General features: G+C 45.2%; 1 long non-coding RNA gene across 1 annotated transcript; it reads right to left on the bottom strand.

Moving 5' to 3' along the window:
• Positions 1–375: 375 nt before the first annotated feature.
• On the bottom strand, positions 376–5,139 carry LOC139026182 (uncharacterized). The gene is made up of 3 exons (XR_011477922.1): positions 5,072–5,139; positions 2,479–2,528; positions 376–509 (listed from the first exon to the last, which is right to left on the bottom strand). It is a non-coding gene; the product is annotated as an uncharacterized lncRNA (long non-coding RNA).
• Positions 5,140–6,217: the final 1,078 nt, after the last annotated feature.

Raw genomic sequence — 6,217 nt, 5'->3', positions numbered from 1 at the left:
CAACCATGCGATCCCTGAGTCTGAGTCCTGACCTGTGCCTTCTGGAAACGCTGGTCCTGTGAGAGAGGAGAGAGGAGAGAGAGAGGAGAGAGAGAGAGAGGAGAGAGGAGAGAGAAGGAGAGAGAGAGGGATTAGGTTAGGTTAGGTTAGGGTTATGTATATTTATTTACTCTGAATCTCAGCCCTGTGATGTCCTCTACTAACAGTGTTTAGGGTTAGGTATATTTATAACATGTTGAATCTCACCCCTGTGATGTCCTCTATAACAGCGGTTAGGGTTAGTATATTTATAATACTCTGAATCTCACCCTGTGATGTCCTCTACTAACAGTGTTTAGGGTTAGGTATATTTATACATGTTGAGTCTCACCCCTGTGATGTCCTCTACTAACAGTGTTTTGCGTGTTGTGGCCACGTGCGCAGCGATGGTGGTCCCAAACGTGATCGGGCCAGCTGGGTGAGGGTGGAGGACCGTCCTCAGCCACCGGCGGTTTAAACAAACACACACTCTGACGAGAGACCATAGAGAGAGAGATGAACATGGATGATTACTCAATCAGAAGAACCAGAAGAGAGAGATAAACATGGATATACTCAATCAGGAAGGACCAGAGAGAGAGACATAAACATGGATAACTCAATCAGGAAGGACCAGGAGAGAGACATAAACATGGATACACTCAATGATGTACACACATTTATTATTGAGGATACAGTGGCTTGCGGAAGTATTCACCCCGTTTGGCATTTTTCCTATTTTGTTGCCTTACAACCTGGAATTAAAATCGATTTTTTTTAAAGTTTTTTTTTAGGTTTAAATCATTTGATTTACAAAACATGCCTACCACTTTGAAGATGCTAAATATTTTTTATTGTGAAACAAACAAGAAATAAGACCAAAAAAACTGAAAACTTGAGCGTGCATAACTATTTACCCCCCAAAGTCAATACTTTGTAAAGCCATCTTTTGCAGCAATTACAGCTGCAAGTCTCTTGGGGTATGCCCTATAAGATTGGCACATTAGCCACTGGGATTTTTGCCCAATCTTCAGGGCAAAACTGCTCCAGCTCCTTCAAGTTGGATGGGTTCGCTGGTGTACAGTAATCTTTAAGTCATACCACGATTCTCGATTGGATTGAGGTCTGGCTTTGATTAGGCCATTCCAAGACCTTTAAATGTTTCCCCTTAAACCACTCAAGTGTTGCTTTAGCAGTATGCTTAGGGTCATTGTCCTACTGGAAGGCGAACCTCCGTCCCAGTCTCAAATCTCTGGAAGACTGAAACAGGTTTCCCTCAAGAATTTCCCTGTAATTATCTCTTCTGTATCCATCATTCCATCAATTCTGACTAGTTTCCCGGTCCCTGACGATTAAAAACATCCACACAGCATAATGCTGCCACCACCATGCTTCACTGTGGGGATGGTGTTCTCGGGGTGATGAGAGGTGTTGGATTTGCGCCAGACATAGCGTATTCCTTGATGGCCAGAAATCTAAATTTTTGTCTCATCTGACCAGAGTATCCTTTTCCATATGTTTGGGGAGTCTCCCACATGCCTTTTGGCAAACACACATATTTTTTTCTTTAAGCAATGGCTTTTTTTCTGGCCTCTTCCGTAAAGCCCAGCTCTATGGAGTGTACGGCTTAAAATGGTCCTATGGACAGATACTCCAATCTCCGCTGTGGAGATTTGTAACGCCTTCAGGGTTATCTTTGGTCTCTTTGTTGCCTCTCTTATTAATGCCCTCCTTGCCTGGGCTGTGAGTTTTGGTGGGCGGCCCTCTCTTGGCAGGTTTGTTGTGGTGCCATATTCTTTCCATTTTTTAATAATGGATTTAATAGTGGGATGTTCAAAGTTTCAGATATTTGTTTATAACCCAACCCTGATCTGTACTTCTCCACAACTTTGTCCCTGACCTGTTTGGAGCGCTCCTTGGTATTCATGATGCTGCTTGCTTGGTGGTGCCTCTTGCTTGGTGGTGTTGCAGACTCTGGGGCCTTTCAGAACAGGTGTAATTATACTGAGATCATGTGACAGATCATGTGACACTTATGTGACACTTAGATTGCACACAGATGGGCTTTATCTAATTAATTATGTGACTTCTGAAGGTAATTATTTGCACCAGATCTTATTTGGGGGCTTCAGAGAGGGGGTGAAAACATYTGCACGCACCACTTTTCAGTTTTTTTTATGTAAAATAAAAAAAGTAATTTCACTGGACTATGTTGTGTATGTCCATTACATGAAATCCAAATAAAAATCAATTTAAATTACAGGTTGTAATGCAACAAAATAGGAAAAATGCCAAGGGGGATGAATACTTTTGCAAGGCACTGTATATAGTACATTGTAAATTCTTTATTAATTACGGATTGGGGCTTTTAACACTCCTCACTCACTAGACTATATCAGTGGAGCTCAGAGTAGTTGATCTGTGCTCCTCGCCAGAATATATTGTATGTGGTTTACTTACATTGTTACATTCTCCCATGAAATAAAGGGCAAATCCATCTGCTTTCGTGGCTGATTAAAGACAAGAGATAAGAGAAAAGTTACCATCTGTAGTTCCACAGATGGTGTGGTGTACAGTATCTGCTGTGCGTGTGTGTGTGTGTGTGTGTGGTGTGTGTGTGTTGTGTGTGTGGTGTGTGTGTGTGTTGGTGTGTGGTGTGTGTGTGTGTGTGTGTGTGTGTGTGTGTGTGTGTGTGTGTGTGCATGCGAGCTATGTGGTGACTGGTGTACGGTGTGTGTTACGTGGTGGAGCGCATGGGCGAGCAGTGCACAGCCCTGTCACATCCAATCTCCACGCCTCATCAGGGCAATGGGCGGTTCAATGTCACAAGTCTTCTACCAGCACGTATGCCCCGCCGCTTTCACACACACAAAAACATACACACACAGCACAGAAACACAACACACACACTTAACCAGAACAACACAGACACATAAACACACACACATCACACACACACACACACGCACACAACAACACACACACAACACACACAACACACACACACACACACACACACACACACACACACACACACACATCCAACACACACACACACGCCACACAACACACACACACACACACAGCACACAACACACACCAGCTCTGCCACAGACAGGGACCACTGGACACAGTGTAGACACATGCATCAAATGATGCACCATGGTTCCCAACAGACTTTCTAAGGCTAAAGTGAAATATTTTGGGTCATCAACCAAACCAATGGCCAAATGGGTATGGGGGGGGACTGAGGAGATTTTTAAAATGGCTAGCTAGCGGTAGCAGTCTTGTTAATGATATAATATACAGTACGGGTTAGTGTCAGCTTAGCCTGGTCCCAGATCTGTTTGTTGGCTGTCTAAGCCCAAACTCTATGGATGCTGTAAATTGACTCAGAAATGACCTAGAGACTGAAACAGCTTCTATTTCTTATAAGCATCCTGGGTTAGAGTCCCCTTTCTCCTTGAAAGCGGCAGCTCCTTTCCCTTTTAGCTCAGTCGGATGTTGCCTGTACATCCATGGCTTCTTGGTTGGGGAATGTACGTACAGTCACTGTGGGGACGACGTCCTCGATGCACTTATTGAATAAAGGCCAGTGACTGATTGTGGTGTATTCCTCATATGTCATCGAAAGAATCCTGGAACAATGTTCCAGTCTGTGATAGCAAACAGTCCCTGTAGTTTAGCAATCTGCTGTCATCTGACACTTTGGTTATAGACCGAGTCACTGGTGCTTCCTGCTTTAATTTTTTTTGCTTGTAAGCAGGAATCAGGAGGATGGAGTTATGGTCAGATTTGGCCAAGATGGAGGGCGAGGGACGCGTCTCTGTGTGTTGGAGAAGGTGCTGTCTAATTTTTCCTCTGGTTGCAACATTTAAATGCTGATAGAAATTACGGTAAAACTGATTTAAGTTTCCCTGCATTAAAGTTCGCCGGCCACATAGGGAGCGCCCGTTCTTCTGGAATGAGCATTTTTCCTGTTTGCTTAATAGCGGTAATACAGCTCATTGAGTGCGGTCTTAGTGCCAGCATCGGTCTGTGGTGGTATGTAAAGCTACGAAATACTGTTGAAAACACTTCTTTGGTAGATAGTGTGGTTTCCTACAGCTTATTCATGAGATACTCTACTTCAGGCGAGCAAAACCTCAGACTGTCCTTAGATATTGTTTTACATAAAATGCATAGCCAGCCCCGTGTCTTACCAGAGGCTGCTGTTCTATCCTGCGATACAGTAATAGACCTGCCAGCTTATGTTATCAATGTCGTCGTTCAGTCCATGGAAACGATCTCGGTGAACCATAAGATACTTACAGTTCGGGAAGGAATTTCTGATCGGGAATTTGAAGCCAAGCAACCTTTAGGTTATGGGCCGAACACTGCCTCTTAAACCGGTAGGCTAGACTACCTGCTTTTTCTTCTGCTTTTTATATCCTGGCTTTTACTTCCTGCTTTTTACTTCCTGCTTTCTTCCTGGCTTTAGGTCGAAAATATACAGACTGAGACAACATCCGTCACAAAATCTGGGACCAGCGCCGTTGCAAAGTGTTATTGGATATTAGAATCCCGTGTTCTTAACCTTTGTTATCTTCAATGGGTACTATGATGTTAAATAGCTGCCTGTCGCACCCAATTTTAGTGCCACCCATTGACTTGAATGGGGACGCGCGCGTTCTATACAATGTATTTCTATGGGTATGGTTAGTGTTCAGCTAGCGAAGGTTGTTGTCATGCCGAACGTGAACCAAAATTGGACCATTGGATTGGCAAGAAAACAAAACAGATCTGGGAAGGTGAAACTGTATTCAGTAATGGATGTCATGAAGTAGTGAAGAGAGGATATGAAAAGGCAGATTACCTGCTGGGGGGTTTACGCCACCGGTGTTGTGTGTGTGTGTGTGTGTGGTGGTGTGTGTGAATGTTATGTGTGTGGCTATGGTGTGACTGTATGTTGTGTGTGTGGTGTGTGTGGTGTGTGTTGGTGTGTTGTGTGTGTGTGTGTGTGTGTGGTGTGTGTGTGTGTGTGTGTGGTGGTTGGTGTGTGTGTGTTACACACCTGTTTTGATGATGGTACACAGGTCATAGAGCAAGCAGCTTGTGTCTCCTCAGTGGTCCAGACGCTGTCCAGACAGGGGGGTCACGCACTGCACTTCTGCAGTTCCTGTCCTGGTACTGGCTTAGACACGCAAGAGACACAAACGTTACACACACACACGCACCACCTTCTGCATGTTCCTGTCCTTACTGCCTGGGAGCACCAGAAGAGCACACACGTTAACACACACCACACACATTCCACCTTCTGCATGTTCCTGTCCCTGGTACTTCTAGACAACCAGAGACACAAACGTTACACACACACACACACACTGCTAACCACCTCTGCCTGTTTCTGTCCTGGTACTGCTAAGACACCAGATGACACAAAACCGTTACAGACACACACAACACACACACACACACCCACCTTCTGCATGTTGTTTCCTGTCCTTGGTACTGGCTAGACACCAATGAGACACAAACGTTACACACACACACACACACCACGCACCACCTTCTGCATGTTCCTGTCCTGGTACTGCTGGGAGCACCAGAGACACGCCGACACGTACACACACCACACACCATGCACCACCTTCTGCATGTTACTGTCCTGGTACTGCTGGACACCAGAGACCACACAACGTTACACACACCCACACACACACACACACACACACAACACACACACCTTCTGCGTGTTCTGTCCTTGGTACTGCTAGACAGCCAGATGACACAAACGTTACACACACACGACACACACGCACCTTCTGCATGTTACTGTCCTGGTATGCTTAGACTACCAGAGACACAAACGTTACACACACAACACACCACAACAGTAAACCACGGCACACACCTTCTGCCAATGTTCCTGTCCTGGTACTGCTAACACCCAGAGACACACACGTTACACACACACACACACACACAAGCACATGCACCACCTTCTGCATGTTCCTGTCCTGGTACTGTGGAGACACCAGAGACACAAACGTTACAGCACACACACCCACACACGCACCTTCTGCATGTCTGACTGGTACTGCTAGACACCAGAGACACAAAACGTTACACACATCACACACACACACACACACACACACACACAGGACAACACACACCAGCATCACACACACACACACACGACACACACACACAC

This window comes from Salvelinus sp. IW2-2015, unplaced genomic scaffold (genome assembly GCF_002910315.2).
Source record: "Salvelinus sp. IW2-2015 unplaced genomic scaffold, ASM291031v2 Un_scaffold4066, whole genome shotgun sequence".
Classification (NCBI taxonomy): Eukaryota; Metazoa; Chordata; class Actinopteri; order Salmoniformes; family Salmonidae; genus Salvelinus; species Salvelinus sp. IW2-2015.
The sequence above is the reverse complement of the archived record's forward strand: the minus strand, read 5'-3'. Positions and strand labels throughout refer to the sequence as shown.